This window comes from Salmo trutta, chromosome 3 (assembly GCF_901001165.1).
Source record: "Salmo trutta chromosome 3, fSalTru1.1, whole genome shotgun sequence".
Taxonomy (NCBI): Eukaryota; Metazoa; Chordata; class Actinopteri; order Salmoniformes; family Salmonidae; genus Salmo; species Salmo trutta.
In genome coordinates, this window is record NC_042959.1 from 36,087,021 (window position 1) to 36,104,291 (window position 17,271).

Below are 17,271 nucleotides of genomic sequence, written 5' to 3' on the forward strand. Positions count from 1 at the left end.
CAATTGTCCCAGCATTGTCCGGGTTAGGGTTTGGCCGGGGTAGGCCGTCATTGTAAATAAAAATGTGTTATTAACTGACTATTTCAATAAGCATTTTTCTACGGCTGGCCATGCTTTCCACCTGGCTACCCCTACCCCGGCCAACAGCTCTGCACCCCTCGCAGCATTCTGTGTATATATTTGAAGCAACATCTCAAGACATCAGTCAGGAAGTTAAAGCTTGGTCGCAAATGGGTCTTCCAAATGGACAATGACCGCAAGCATACTTCAAAGTTGTGACAACATGGCTTAAGGACAACAAAGTCAAGGTATTGGAGTGGCCATCACAAAGCCCTGACCTCAATCCTATAGAACATTTGTGGGCAGAACTGAAAAAGCATGTGCGAGCAAGGAGGCCTGCAAACCTGACTCAGTTACACCAGCTCTGTCAGGAGGAATGGGCCAAAATTCACCCAACTTATTGTGGGAAGCTTGTGGAAGGCTACCCGAAACGTTTGACTCAAGTTAAACAATTTAAAGGCAATTTTACCAAATACTAATTGAGTGTATGTAAACTTCTGATCCACTGGGAATGTGATGAAAAAAATAAAAGCTGAAATAAATTATTCTCTACTTTTATTCTGACATTTCACATTCTTAAATCAAGTGGTTATCCTAACTGACCTAAAACAGGGAATTGTATTAGGATTAAATGTCAGGAATTGTGAAAACCTGAGTTTAATGACTTCAACTGTATGTCTCCCTCACTAACTATAAGCATCAGCTGTCAGAGCAGCTTACCGATCACTGCACCTGTACACAGCCCATCTGTAAATAGCCCACCCAACTACCTCATCCCCATATTGTTATATATTTTTGCTCTTTTGCACCCCAGTATCTCTACTTGCACATCATCATCTGCACATCTATCACTCCAGTGTTAATGCTAAATTGTCATTATTTCGCCACTATGGCCTATTTATTTCCTTACCTCCCTACTCTTACTACATTGGCACACACTGTATATAGATTTTTATTTTGTGTTATTGACTGTACGTTTGTTAATCCCATGTCTTACTCTGTGTTGTTGTTATTGTCGCACTGCTTGGCTTTATCTTGGCCAGGTCGCAGTTGTAAATGAGAACTTGTTCTCAACTGGCCTACCTGGTTAAATAAAGGTGAAATAAAAGGGAGGAAAGGGAGAGGTGAGCGATGTTGAGAGGCGACCCTCAGTCTGCTGCTCTCTCCCTCCGCTGAGGCAGACCATCAATGCAGCCACCATCATCCCAGTAAAATAAAAATAAAAAGCAAATTATTTAACCCTTGTGTGGTTTACACTGGGCACCCCCTACACATTTATATTACATATGTGGTGTAACAGGGCACAACGTTATTTCCATTAAAAAATATATATATTTTCCTTCACTCTACCCCAGCCAGGTGCAAATTCGGGGAAGGACACAACAAATAAATAGCTTTGCATGTGTGGTTCCTTACCACAATCAATCAGTATGGCAAAAATAATCTCTGCTCAGAGAGCCTTAGACATCATTTTTGAAGAGATTTTCTGAATGTGAGGATCATGTCTCTGTCAATTCGAAGTCTGACAGTGAGTTGGAAGAAGAGGATGAAATTGACCATCAGGACCAGCTCATCAGCAGCCTGCAGGAGGAGAAATATGGATGTCAAAAAATTATGAAATTGAATGCTCTTCTTGCCGAAGGTATGAGCCACCGCCGCATGCCTGCTAACGTGTTAAGGATGCAACCAGGGCTGACGCGGGGGGTGTTTACTCATGTGCAGGACATAAAGTCTTCTTTTGAGCTGTTCTTCCCAGACACCATCCAGAAAATCATTCTGGACTGCACTAATTTGGAGGGCAGGCGCGTTTTATGGAGAGAGATGGAAGGAGATGCATCCTTGCTGGTGTTTTCAGATTCAATGGGGAATCCACAGAATCCCTGTGGGATGCAGAAACTGGCAGAGAACTTTTCCGTGCAACACTGTCTCTGGAAAACTTCCACTTTATTTCCAGGATATTCCGATTGATAACCGAGACACCAGACCAGCTCGGCGGCAGAGAGACAAGCTAGCTGTAATCAGGTCAGTGTGGGACAAGTGGGTGGACCGCCTTCCCCTGTTTTACAACCCTGGGCCCAACGTTACTGTTGATGAGCAGCTTATTCCATTTATGGGTCACTGCCCATTCAGGCAGTACATACCGTCTAAACCCACAAAATATGGAATCAAGATCTGGGCTGCCTGTGATACTGCTTCATCATATGCGTGGAACTTGCAAGTGTATACGGGGAAGCCAGATGGAAGAGCCCCTGAGAAGAACCAAGGGATGCAGGTGGTCCTGGACGTGACACAGGGACTCCGTGGCCACAACATCACATGCAATAACGTTTTTACTTCGCACAAGCTGGGACAGGAGTTCCTCAAGAGGAAGCTGACAATGGTAGGAACAGTACGAAAAAACAAGCCAGAACTCCCACCTCAGCTGTTGAATACATGGAACAGGCCTATCAATTCCTCTAAGTTTGTGTTCACGGCCGACAGGTCCCTAGTGTCCTACGTGCCAAAGAGAGGCAAAAATGCGGTACTCATGCGCTGCATAGGGATGGGAGAATCTGTGGCCAGGAACATCAAAAACCATAAATCATAATGGATGATTATGGACAATTTAGACAAGCTGGTGACTGGCTACAGCTGCAAAAGAAGAACCCTACTCTGGCCACTTGTGATATTCTTCAACATCTTGGACATCTTGGAGTACTGAACAACGCGTTTGTCATCTGGATGGCGTTGAATCCAGATTGGAACAGAGGGAAGCTCCAGAGGAGACGGCTCCTTCTCGAGGAGCTCGACAAGGCATAGGTAATACCTCAAATCCAGAGGAGGCAACAAATCCCAAGGATCCCAGCTTCTGTAGCCATCGTGAGGAGGATTCAGGTGGAGGATGCTGGTGCCCCATCCGCACAACCCACAGAACCAACAACTCCAATACCGGAAGTAAGTGTGAGTGATAGTGTTGCAAATGTGTGTGTCTGACTCTCCTACCTTGGCCTGCTATAACTATATATGTGAGTGAGTGAGTGAGTGAGTTAGTAAAATTCCTGAACTAAGTGTTTTCATCATTTTAGATTGCAGCCGGTAGCAACAAGAAGAAGTGCTGTGATGTATGTGGACCAAAGAAGGACAGGAAGACACAGTACACATGCATCAAGTGCAAGGAATACATTTGCAACACACACTCATTTTTATCAATTCCAAAAAATACTAATTCAAATCTGTTCTTCCAATTTGTTCAGTTCAAAGCAATAAACGTCAATAGTGATGAAAACCTTGATTCATTTATATTTGTTCAAGATAAACATGATATATTCCACCCATGTCTTGATTATAATTGTAATTAAAAAAACGAATAGCGCTTTTATTGATAAATGTGATCTAGCAGACGTTAATGTCACGCCCTGATCTGTTTCACCTGTCCTTGTACTTGTCTCCACCCCACTCCAGGTGTCACCTATCTTCCCTATTATCACCTGTTGTCACGATCATTGTAATGATTGGACCAAGGCGCAGCGTGAGTAGCGTTCCACATCTTTAATATAACTTGAAACTTTAGCGAAATACAAAAAAACAAAAAATGAATCAAACGAAACGTGAAGCTATTGCAGTGCTCACAGGCACTAACACATAAACAAGATCCCACAAACACAGGTGGGAAAAATAACTACTTAAATATGATCCCCAATTAGAGACAACGATTACCAGCTGCCTCTAATTGGGAATCATACAAAACACCAACATAGAAAAAGAAACTAGAACACAACATAGAAATAAATAACATAGAACACCCCCAGTCACGCCCTGACCTACTATACCATAGAGAACCAAGGGCTCTCTATGGTCAGGGCGTGACACCTGTGTATTTATACCTGTGTTTTCTGTCTGTCTGTTGCCAGTTCGTCTTGTTTGTTCAAGCCTACCAGCAGTTTGTCTCAGCTCCTGTTTGTCCCTAGTCTCTCTTTTCTCGTCCTCCTGGTTTTCGACCTCTGCCTGTCCCTCTGCCTGTCCTGTACCCGCTCGCCTGACCTCTGCCTGTCTCTGACCCTGAGCCTGCCTGCCGTCCTGTACCTTGGCCTCTACTCTGGATCATCGACCCCTGTCTGCTTTGACCTGTCGTTTGCCTGCCCCTGTGGTTACAATAAACATTGTTACTTCACACAGTCTGCACTTGGGTCTTACCTTGATTCCTGATAGAAAATGGCAAATATTACTAATGTATGCTGTCTATATTGCTTGTAATTGATATGTCAACATCTAAGTAATAACCCTCCTGTTGTGTTCTGGTTGAATTGGACCGATTTACAAGTTTTCTCTCTGAAAAATGTAGTTCATTTAATCTGATTGTCATAAGGTTCCATGACTTTGTCTACACATGGCATCTGAACACACAAAATACATGTTGATGATTTTCATAAAATTCTGGGTGTTTTATTTAACTTTTGTACACCTGTGGTGTTCCCGGTCAAAAATGACCGGTCATTAGAAATGAATGGGTGAGATTACAATTAGTGTATACAATTGAGTTCAGGCATATGCCCATTCATCAGATGGACCCACTTCCTCTCCCAGACCCCCACTTGCATGTGTGTTTGAGCACACACACACACACACCTCACTCTCATTCTTGGCTGTCATGGCAACCCCCACGGGAACCTTTCCCTAATAGAATCTTTCCCCTGCAGCTCTGGTAAATAAAGCTTTTTTGAGGCCTTGCTCGTAATTCATTCTGTGGCAGCACAATGACCAAACGATATACTGTATGTGAGGCTCTTGATCATATCTTTGATCATGACACTGGTGAGGAGAGAGGCCAGGAAACTGACAGTGAAGATGCATTAGAGGAGGAAGTGTCAGAAGTCAACACAGAATATGATCCAGAAAAAGAGACAACCGATGTGGAACAATCCAGTGATGAGGAAGAGGGCCCTGCTGAGGTTGTTGTTACATTCCGGTCAAAGAATGGAAATTTGTCCTGGTCTTCATCCCCACCTGAGAGGAGAGGTCGGCTGTCGGCTGAAAATGTTATCAGGATGGCCCCAGGGCCAACGACAAACGCCATATTCCGTGTTGATGACATAAAATCCTGCTTCGAACTGTTCCTGACAGAGTCAATCGAAGCTATAGAGATAAACATGACCAACTTGGAGGGAAGACGTGTTTACAAAGACAACTGGAAGGAGGTAGACCGGACAGACGTCCAAGCATAATCTCTTAATTTTGGCTGGTGTGTACAGATCCAGAAACAAATCTACCACCAGTTTATAGGACGCAGAGTCTGGTCGGGCAATTTTTCATGCCATTATGTCACTCCAGACATTTCACGTGTTGTCACGAGTGATTCGCTTCGACAACCGTGATACAAGACCAAGCCGGCAGCGATCAGAGAAGTTTGGCACAAGCGGGTGGAGCGCCTGCCACTCATCTATAACCCAAGTCCAGACATCACAGTGGATGAGCGTCTGATCGCTTTTAGGGGACGCTGCCCATTCAAACAGTACATGCCAAGCAAACCGTCTGAATATGGAATAAAGATATGGGCAGCATGTGATGCCAGGACAAGTTATGCCTGGAACATGCAGGTTTACACCGGGAAACCTGCTGACGGTGTTCCCGAAAGGAATCAGGGGAAGCGGGTGGTCCTGGAAATGACTGCAAGTCTCCAGGGGCACAACATAACGTGACAATTTCTTCACCTCATATGGTCTTGGTCAGGAGCTGCTCCAAAACAAATGACCATGGTGGGGACGGTCAGAAGGAACAAGCCTGAGTTGCCTCCTACCTTACTAACTACCAAGGACAGGGATCATTATTCCTCTAAATTTTCCTTCACCGATACACACACTCTTGTGCCCTATTGCCCGAAGAAAAAGGAAGAATGTGCTCATGATGACAACTCTGCACAGGGATACCGCTGTGAGTACCAGAGAGGACAAGAAGCCCAACTCTGTCCTGGATTACAACAGGAACAAAGGGGGAGTTGACAACCTTGATAAGATATGTTACTTTTTATCTTTCAAGTCTCATGTCATTTTTTTTCTATTAGCAGTTTTATCCGCACCATAAAAATAAGACATGTTGTTGTTTGGTGAAATGCTCATTGAATTTGTGAACAATATGGAGTAATTTCTATACATTTGAATATGTAAATATGTTTTAGATGTGATAAATTAAAACAACACTTTGATGCAAGTTTTCACGTTACTATGCAAGACATGAAGTATCACTTGTATATACTCATTATTTGATTTCCTGATTGTTGCACTTTTGCAGGTTACTGGCACATAAGAGGATGAAGGCACGTTGGCCCGTGGTGGTTTTCTTCAACATCCTAGATGTGTCGACCTACAACGTGTTTGTGGTGTGGATGGAGGAGACTATTCCTAGAAGAGTTGGAGAAAGCCGTGGTGGCACCCCTCCTTCAAAGGCGCCAACACCTTCCTCAAACACCATCCTCTACTGGATTGGTGAGAGATATACAAGAGCAAGAAGCAAGATCTACGGCCACCAGAGACAGAAGGTACAAAAGGAAGAGGTGCAATCTGTGTGCACAAAGAGATGTCAAAACGAGCATTAAGTGCCATAAATGCAGTGCATATATTTGCAAGGCACATGCAACAACCACCATGTATTGTCCAACATGTGCATTAGAACACACAAAATGTAACCACTATTGATTGACAGATTGTGAACATTTAAATGTTTTTGTTAGTAATACTGTTATTGTTACTGTTGTTCTTTAATGTGTTCAGACATTTTTTGCAATATGGTAAAGTTTTCATGTGTAGTTTTGGGCCTATGTCCTTTCTTTACTAATAAAATCATACCGGTCTGTTTTGACCAAGAAGACAACAGATGTTATTTTGTGCCACTATTACATTTTTTTAAAAGGTTTCAAAACAAATTTCCTTGTTAAACTTTGACACAAAGTAGTCTGTGATAAATAGCACAATATGTTTCATCTGAGTATTTGTTAAAGTCAAAATAATCCACACATTATGCTTTTTTTACTAAAAAATGAGTTGTATGAGCTCAGGTCAATGACGCCTACAAGCCATAAATAGCAAATAGAAGTTCAAACCTTGTAATGTTCACAAGAACTTAAGTTGATAAAAAGATCTAACACAACATTAGATGATAATATATGTATTATTATGGATTTATAATCAGCTATAATGGGGCGATCATTTTGGACCAGGAACACAGAATGAATTAACATGAAACGAACACAACAGGAAGGTTAAGTATTTTTATGTAAATTGTTATGGCTGTATTGTTTTAAAAAAAAAAATAATAATGTTGTGGGTCCATCAGACCTGCGAACAGTTGGTGAATTACAAAACAATTAACACCACACAAGGGTTAAATGTATGGGACGGCAGCGTAGCCTAGTGGTTAGAGCATTGGACTAATAACCGAAAGGTTGCAATATCGAATCCCCGAGCTGACAAGGTACAAATCTGTCGTTCTGTGTCAGGCGCGTTGTAAAATGTGGACCAAGGCGCAGCGGGTATCGTGCTCATCTTCCTTTTTTTTATTTGGATAAAGGTACAAAAGGAAGAGGTGCACTTAACAAAAACAACAAACAATGTCGAAAACAGTTCTGTAAGGCTACACAGCTATACATGGAACAACTACCCACAAACACAGTGACAAAAACCCCCCACTTAAAACTCTGGCTGTGCCAGACTGGCAGGCGACTCTGGCTGCGCCGGACGACTCTGGCTGCGCCGGACTGTAGGCTGTCTCCGGACTGTAGGCCGTCTCTGCAGGCTCCGGACTGTAGGCCGTCTCTGCAGGCTCCGGACTGTAGGCCGTCTCTGGCGGCTCCGGACTGTAGGAATGGATGGGGAACTGTCGCCAGAAGCTCTGGACGGGGAACTGTCGCCGGAAGCTCTGGACGGAGAACTGTCGCCGGAAGCTCTGGACGGAGAACTGTCGCCGGAAGCTCTGGACGGAGAACTGTCGCCGGAAGCTCTTGACGGACAACTGTCGCCGGAAGCTCTGGACGGAGAACTGTCGCCGGAAGCTCTGGACGGAGAACTGTCACCGGAAGCTCTGGACGGGGAACTGTCGCCGGAAGCTCTGGACGGGGAACTGTCGCCGGAAGCTCTGGACGGGGACTGTGCACTGACAGCCTGATGCGTGGGACTGGCTTTGGAGGGGCCAGACTAGGGACATGCACCACAGGGCTAGTGCGAGGAGCAGGAACAGGACGTACTGGACTGGGCAGGCGCACTAAAGGCCTGGTGCGTAGGGCTGGCTTTGGAGGCACCAGACTAGGGCCACGCACCACAGGGCTTGTGCGAGGAGCAGGAACAGGACATACTGGACTGGGCAGGCGCACTAAAGGCCTGGTGCGTAGGGCTGGCTTTGGAGGCACCAGACTAGGGACACGCACCACAGGGCTTGTGCGAGGAGCAGGAACAGGACGTACTGGACTGGGCAGGCGCACTAAAGGCCTGGTGCGTGGGGCTGGCTTTGGAGGCGCCAGACTAGGGACACGCACCACAGGGCTCGTGCGAGGAGCAGGAACAGGGTAAACTGGACCCTGGAGACGCACTGGAGGTCTGGACCATACAGCCTGCACAACCCTTCCTGGCTGAGTGCTCAACATCGCCTGGCCATCCTGAGGAGCTTTAACCAATCGCACCGACCTTTGAATGCTTCTGGGCAATATAGTACGCATTTCCGCATAGCTCGGTGCCTTCTTGATCCATCGCTCCCTGTAATAAGCACAGGGAGTTGGCTCAGGTCTGCATCCTGACTCTGCCCAACTCCCCGTGTGCCTCCTGGTCTCCTCTAGCTCCCTTAGTTTGTCCTCCCAGAATCGTCGTTCATCACTCCAAGTCCATCCTTCTCCCTGGTGCTCCAAACCCCGCTGCTTGGTCTTCGTTTGGTGGGTAGTTCTGTCAGGCGCGTCGTAAAAAGTGGACCAAGGCGCAGCAGGTATCGTGCTCATCTTCCTTTTTTTATTTGGATAAACGTGAACACTTAACAAAAATAACAAACACCGATGAAAACAGTCCTGGAAGGCTACACAGCTATACATGGAACAACTACCCACAAACACAGTGACAAAAACCCCCTACTTAAATATGGCCTCCAATTAGAAGCAACGAAGAACAGCTGCTTCCAATTGAAGGCCAAACCAAAACCTGAACATAGAAATAGACTAAATAGACATTCAAACATAGAAATAGACAACATAGATCATTACCCAAAAACCCAAGACACATAAATCAAACACACCCCTGCCACGTCCTGACCTTACTACAATAACAAAATTACCCCTTACTGGTCAGGACGTGACATTCTGCCCCTGAACAAGGCAGTTAACGCACTGTTCCTAGGCCATCATTGAAAATAAGAATTTGTTCTTAACTGACTTGCCTAGTTAAATAAAGGCAAAAAAATACATTGTATGCTCACTCAGCTGTGCCTCAAAAGTAATAAAATAACAGATCTATTACTGGTGTGATCATATAGCCTACCTCACATTTTGAAATATAATTTAAAACAATATCCTGAACAACAGTGCATTGTCAGGGCAATTGAAGCAAAGCCAAAATGTGGTGATAATGTGGGCCTACACTGCACAAATCTCATTTCTACAGTACTGTTTTTAATTGGTTGATGTTACATAGGCTTATGTTAAAGGTCATGTTAAAAACAAATCTGAGCGGTAGATCTCAGCTAGCATTTTGACTTAGAAAATTATCTTAACTTGACCACTGTTCTAGAGTTTTCCCTGTTAACACTATCAACGTTTCCCTTTACTGTGGCAATTGTGATCGAATCAACCCAATATTAGCCACTTTCAATGCAACATACTGAAACAAATGAACTATGCAAGACAGGTTTTGTTGTAGGCAGAATGCATTGGAGTAGGATTCTGTTGCGTTGACACGCACGACTCAGTCTGTACTGTACACAGACCAGTGGGGCATTAACAATCAGAGCTACAGTAGGCCTATATGCAAACAGATGGATATATGGATATAGATGGATATATGGATCTGTGCAATTTACTTTGAACTGGACTATGTTTAATAACATGTGCGGTCATGAGTAGAAGCGCTTGTTCTGAGATCAAGGCGAGAGCTGCATGTAGCCACCTGCACATTTTATTCATATCCTTTGCAAGTTAGTGAGATAATATCCCAGTTATAGATCATTTGTAGTCAGCAGTAGGGTAGTGATTGCTTCCTACATGAGCACAGAACGTGTACATTTCTAGACATCTTTGAAAAGCGAGTCAGGTAAACAACTTTTTTTGTCTTAAAGGGGCAGTTTTGTTATTTTGAGAACTTCTATTTGCTATTTATGGCTTGTAGGCGTCATTGACCTGAGCTCATACAACTCGTTTTTGAGTAAAAAAAGCACAATGTGTGGATTATTTTGACTATAACAAATACTCAGATGAAACATATTGTGCTGTTTATCACAGACTACTTTGTGTCAAAGTTTAACAAGGAAATTTGTTTTGAAACCTTTAAAAAAAATGTAATAGTGGCACAAAATAACATCTGTTGTCTTTTCCAATTAATAAGCTAAGTAGCCAATAGGCAGAGGGTAGCATCATTTGTCTGATTATCTGTAATAGTGGTATGTGAATAATAATGCATTTTATTCTGTAAAGTGGTTTCTTGCATCAAACAACACAACAACATATTTTGTCAACTCCTTGTCTGAAGGAAAAGTGGATAAACTGGTTAATGTCAAGCCCTGCATGTTTTTTTCAAAAGTCTCATAGAATGTAGACCTACATTGAACACCACACATTGGCTGCTACTGTAGGCTGAATGATAGAACAACTAATTCCATGTTAAAATGTTATAGGATTTTTTTTCTCCAATGTGTTTGATGGTAGGCCACTAGGCCTACATTGTGATCAAATAGCCACAGTAGTCTACCTGGCTACTGTTACAAATGTAACTTAAAGCGGGTACAGTGTCAGTGTTCACAGTAAATGCACGTTGGAAGTTGCACAAAATATTCACAACCTTCAAGTTTGCGCTCAGCAGACCTGAAATTTGCTCAGTGCCAAATAAATTTGAGAGAACATTGCCCATGACCCTTGCTGGTTTGGAAGTGGCCGATGCGATTGGCTTGGAGGTAGTTTCCCAACCCCCTCCACTTATAGTTAGGCCTAATCACAGGATTTCAGGGCATCCAGGTCTGGTTTTTAGGTGGTGCACAGATAGAGAACAGGCATGTACAGGCATGAGTTACAAGCTTAGGTCCAGATTTTACTGAGTTTAGCGAGGGGCATAAATTGAGGACCAGGAGAAACGGTAGAGAGAATGAGAGAGAGAGAGAGTGAAGTGAGGACAGGAGGAGACCTAACCTCGTACAACCATCCGGAAACTTCGCAAGCTTTCATTCTGTTTCGCTATGCGCATTCGCAGCGGTAATCAGTTTGGTAATACGTGGCTAGAGGAGAGCAGCAGGCGAGGGGATATAATGTTGGTGTTAAGTGGCCAAGTAGACGACTGCACGCACGCACACATGCATACACACTCACATGCACATACACTGAGTATACCAAACATTAGGAACACCTTCCTTATATTAAGTTGCAACCCGTCTTTTGCCCTCAGATCAGCCTCAATCCGTCGGGGCATGGACTCTACAAGGTGTCGAAAGCGTTCCACAGGGATGCTGGCCCATGTTGACTCCAATGCTTCCCACAGTTGTGTCAAGTTGGCTGGATGTCCTTTGGATGGTGGACCATTCTTGATACACACGGGAAACTGTTGAGCATGGAAAAACCCAACAGCATTGGCGTTCTTGACATACCCACTTAAATTTTGGGTCTTGCCCATTCAACTTCTGAATGGCACACATACACAATCCATGTCTCAATTGTCTCAAGGATTAAAAATCATTCTTTAACAAGTCTCCTCCCCTTCATCTACACGGATTGAAGTGGATTTAACAAGTGACATCAATAAGGGATCACAGATTTCACCTGGATTCACCTGGTCAGTCTATGTCAAGGAAAGAGCAGGTCTTCTTAATGTTTTGTATACTCAGTATACTTACAAGCACACACACATACTGTATGTCCCATACCATAGAGTATGTGGTGGAGATGAAAGTTGGAAGCTTTAGGCCTATCCTGTCACTCGTCAGGTTATTGTGGGGAACAGGCGAATGCCACAACACTGGAGGAAAACAAAATCCATCCAGCTGTGAATTAGCTGTGGCCTCAGCCTATAACCACTGCTGGATTCCCCTAGTTACGTCAGCCCAGTCAAGTGGGGTGCAAAGTTGACTCTGTCTAACATTAAACACACACTACCAGCACGCTAAGGCAAAGAAACAAGCAGAAAAGAGATGGAGGGAGACAAACAGAGAGAGAGGATGAGAAAGAAAGAAAGAGAGAGAGAGAGAGAGAGAGAGATGCAGAGCACATGCATGCACAGCAGAATTAGGCCGATACCCACTAATTATCAAAATCCAGAAAATAATACAACCACCTAAAAGGAAGCGATTCCCAAACCTTCCATAACAAAGCCATCACTTACAGAGATATTAGAGAAGAGTCCCCTAAGCAAGCAGGTCCTGGGGATCTGTTCACAAACACACTCAGACCCCACAGAGCCCCAAGACAGCAAGAGCAACACAATTAGACCCAACCAAATCATGAGAAAACAAAAAGATAAGATGTAGGTAAGATGTGTTGTTATGTGTTAATAACATTTAGACTACGTTACCCAGCAAGCTAGTGACATCACAGACTGAAAATGACCAATATTCACTACTGGCTGAGTATGAGGATGTGTTTGAGGGTCTTGGATGTTTACCAGGAGAACACAAAATATGTACTGATGACAAAATTACTCCAGTTGTGCATGCATGCAGAAAAGTTCCATTTGCACTGAGGAAAAAGCTCAAAGAGGAACTCGGACGCATGGAAAAGATGGACGTCATCACAAAAATGGATGAACCTACAGACTGGGTAAGCTCACTGGTTATTGTGGTGAATAAGAACGGCGATCTCAGGATATGTCTAGACCCGAGAGATCTCAACAAAGCAATCAAGAGAGAGCATTTCAAGTTGCCAACCAGAGAAGAGATAATGTCGGAGTTTGCTGGAGCAAAGTGGTTCGGTAAACTTGATGCCTCATCAGGATTCTGGCAAATGAAGCTAGATTATGCAAGCTCAAGGCTATGAACATTCAACACACCTGAGGGCAGGTACAGATTTCTTTGTCTACCATATGGGATTCTCTCAGCGCCAGAGGTCTACCACAAGACAATCCACATGATCTTCGAGCACATTCCAGGAGTGGAGACTATGATGGATGACATCATCGTCTGGGGGTCCACAAAAGAAGAACACGATGCGAGAGTGAGACAAGTGCTGGACCTGACACGGAAAGTCAACCTAAAACTAAACAAGGACAAATGCGAGTTTGGTGCGAAAACACTTACCTTCGTGGAAGACGTACTTTCAGAAGACGGAGTCAAACCAGACCCAAGGAAAACATCAGCCATCAACAACATGGAGCGCCCGAAGAACAAGGACGATGTGAGACGCTTCATGGGCATGAAAGTTGCAAAGTTCATACCTCAACTGTCAGCACAGTCCGCTCCACTCAGATGTCTTCTGGAACAGAAAAATGAATGGGAATGGTCCCTTGAACAGGAAAACTGCTTCAAAAACCTAAAGAAGACAATCACAGAAGAGCCAGTGCTCAGGTTCTATGATCCAGAGAAAAGCACAAGGATTTCTGCAGACGCATCACAGTTTGGCCTGGGAGCAGTTCTTCTGCAACAGCATGACGACACATGGCAACCCGTTGCTTATGCGTCCAGAGCCTTGACAGGCGCAGAGACAAGGTATGCACAAATAGAGAAAGAACTACTGGCGAGCACATACGCTTGCGAAAGGTTTCACCAATACGTCTACGGACGAGACTTCGAAGTAGAAACCGACCACAAACCATTGGTGTCAATCATGTCTAAGCCACTGAATGATTGTCCAATGAGAATCCAGAGAATGTTGATCAGACTGCAAAAGTATGATGTGAAGATGATCTATACCCCGGGAAAGTTCATGTTCGCCACCGACACTCTTTCTCGAGCAGTCGACAAGAAGGAGAGCTTCGACACACAGAAAAACACTGAGATTCAGGCCTATGTCGACATGATTGTATTATCACTTTCTGTGTCTTCTGAGAGAATGGAGCAGATCAAAAGAGACCGCAGCTGACCAAACAATGAGTTTCAACAGAGTTGAAAGAAACAACACTGATAGGATGGCCCGAACAGAAAAACAACTGTCCAAGGAGAATACAGGATTACTGGATGTGCAGAGCAGAGCTCACCGTTGTGGATGACATAGAAAGGCAACAAGATTGTCATTCCCATGACACTGCACAAAAATAAATGCTACAAAAAATTCACGAGGGCCACTTGGGTGAGGAAAAATGCAAACGACAAGCACGAGAAGTAATGTACTGGCCAAGAATGAACCAGGAAATCAGCCAGACCACTGCTTCGTGTGAACTGTGTTTGACCTACAGGCCAAAGCAGCAAGCAGAGCCGCAAATGCCTCATCCAGTACCCAACAGACCCTACTACAAAGTTGGAGTTGACCTTTTTGACTACAATGGCAAAAGTCACATTGTTGTTACCGACTACTACTCAAACTACCCTGAAGTAGCAACACTGCCAACTACCTCCAGCAAAGCTGTAATCACCTACCTGAAATCAGTCTTTGCAAGACATGGGGTTGCGTCTGAACTGTACTCGGACAATGGCCCGCAGTTCTCAAGTTCCGAATTCCGATCGTTCGCTAACGACTGGGGATTCCGACACAACACCTCCAGCCCCAACTAACCAAGGTCCAACAGCTTAGCAGAGAGTTCAGTCAAAATTGTCAAAGGTCTGATGAAAAAGGCACACGATGGAAAGGAGGATTTCGTAAAAAAATCTGATGATCTACCGCAGCGCACTGCTGCAGAACGGACTTTCACCTGCACAAATGTTGATGGGACGTTGCATCAGAACCAACCTACCCATCCATGAGGACTTGCTAACACCCAGAGGTGCTCACAAAGTCAAACTCGCAAAGGAAAAACAGAAAGACAAACAAAAACAGCAACACGACAAAGTGCAAGACACTTACTTGAACTGAAACCTGGAGATCATGTACGACTCCGAGGCATCACTACAGGAACCTGGATGCAGCAAGGGTGTGTGCAGAGAGAAGTTGCATCGCGATGCTATGAGATCCAAACGGAGCATGGATCACAACTGAGACGAAACAGAGCGGATCTAAGGCTTCAGCCATTCACTCAAGGGACTGAGGATCATCAGGAGGATACTGCTGAAGCGTCAAATGCCTTTAGAAATGGACAATTCAGTCAGAACACCCTGACTGACAATGAACGCTGTCCAGCTGTTTCAGGAAGCATTTCAGCAAAACGACCAAAAAGGACTGTCAGAGCCCCTGAAAGGCTTATTGAGAATTACAAAAAAATACAAAAAAGGGACACCTGGACTGAATGTTTGGTTTATGTGAATAGAAATAGAGCCACAATAGAGTATTGTTGGACAGACTATATTTAGTTGAAAAAATATATATTTTTTAAGGAAAACGTTTTTGGGAAAGAAATGTGTGTCATTGAAAATTGCATGTTATGCAGGTTGAGTAAACAAATGTGATGTGACGTGTAGTTACATAGAAAAGTAGTTTTCTTTTAAAGGAAAGAAGATGTGTTGTTATGTGTTAATAACATTTAGACTACATTACCCAGCAGGCTATGCGGGAAGCAGATGGTTAAAGAATGCCTTGCATGGCTAAACATGAAGTTTTCTAGCTGAAGTATATGTTCATTTAAAGTAGTTAAAGCTACACCCTGGTTTGTCATTATATAAGGAACAAACATAACACTTGACACATTGGAAAGAATCTACCAAAAAACAGAGCAATCTGGAATGCTATTTGGCCCTTAACAGATAGTGCACAGCGGCAGAATACCTGACCACTGTGACTGACACAAAATGAAGAAATGCTTTGACTATGTACAGACTCAGTGACCATGGCCTTGCTATTGAGAGGCCACCGTAGGCAGACCTGGCTCTCAAGAGAAAACAGGCTATGTGCACACTTCCCACAAAATGAGATGGGAACTTGAGCTGCACTTCCTAACCTCCTGCCAAATATATGACCATATTAGAGACACATATTTCCCTCAGATTACACAGACCCACAAATAATTCCAAAACAAATCAAATTTTGTTCAAATCCCATATCTATTTGGTAAAATACCAGTGTGCCATCACAGCAGCAAGATTTGTGACCTGCTACCATAGAAAAGGGCAATGAAGAACAAACACCATTGTAAACACAACCCATATTTATGTTATTTTATTTTCCCTTTTGTATTTAAACTATTTGCACTTATTTATAACACTGTACATAGCCATAATATTACATTTCAAATGTGTCTATTCCTTTGAAACTTGTGAGTGTAATGTTTACTGCTAATTTCTGATTGTTTATTTCATTTTTGTGTATTATCTATTTCACTTGCTTTGGCAATGAAAACATATGTTTCCCATGCCAATAAAGCCCTTTTTAATTGAATTAAAGAGAGAGAGAGAGAGAGAGAGGGGGGGGGGGGGGGGGGGGGGGGGGGGGGGGGGGGGGGGGGGGGAGAGGGAGAGAGAGCAAAGGGTGGAGTCCCAGTCCAGGACAACCATTACATAATACCCTTTTTTTCTCCAACATTACATTCTGCCTATCACACACATCTGGGTCCACACGAGATGTTTAGATCATTCACAGATGTGTGAAGGCCAGCACCATAAGGCTGCAGCACACAACAACAAAAGCACTTAGCTCCAGCCTAACTTAGACAACACCACATAGATGACACGTCTCAGCTATGCACCATTTAATAGATGGAATAACTTGTCTAACCAAATGTGTGTGCTCAAGGAGCTAAAGAGTAATGTCTCTATGGTTACTCATGCCGTATAGGAGAGGGCTGGAGGTGTTACCTGGTTATCCAGGCAGGTGGAGGTGAGAGTAGGTTTAGGTCAATAACCAGTAGTCTTTGTCCTAGTCCAGTAGCCTGTGATTAGTGTCTTCACACCAGGACTTTGTGATAAACAGATAGGACATAATCTACATAAACCAGGCATCAATACTAGGGTCGTTCCACGAAAAGAGTGCCTTTAACACAGTGTTGTAAAGTA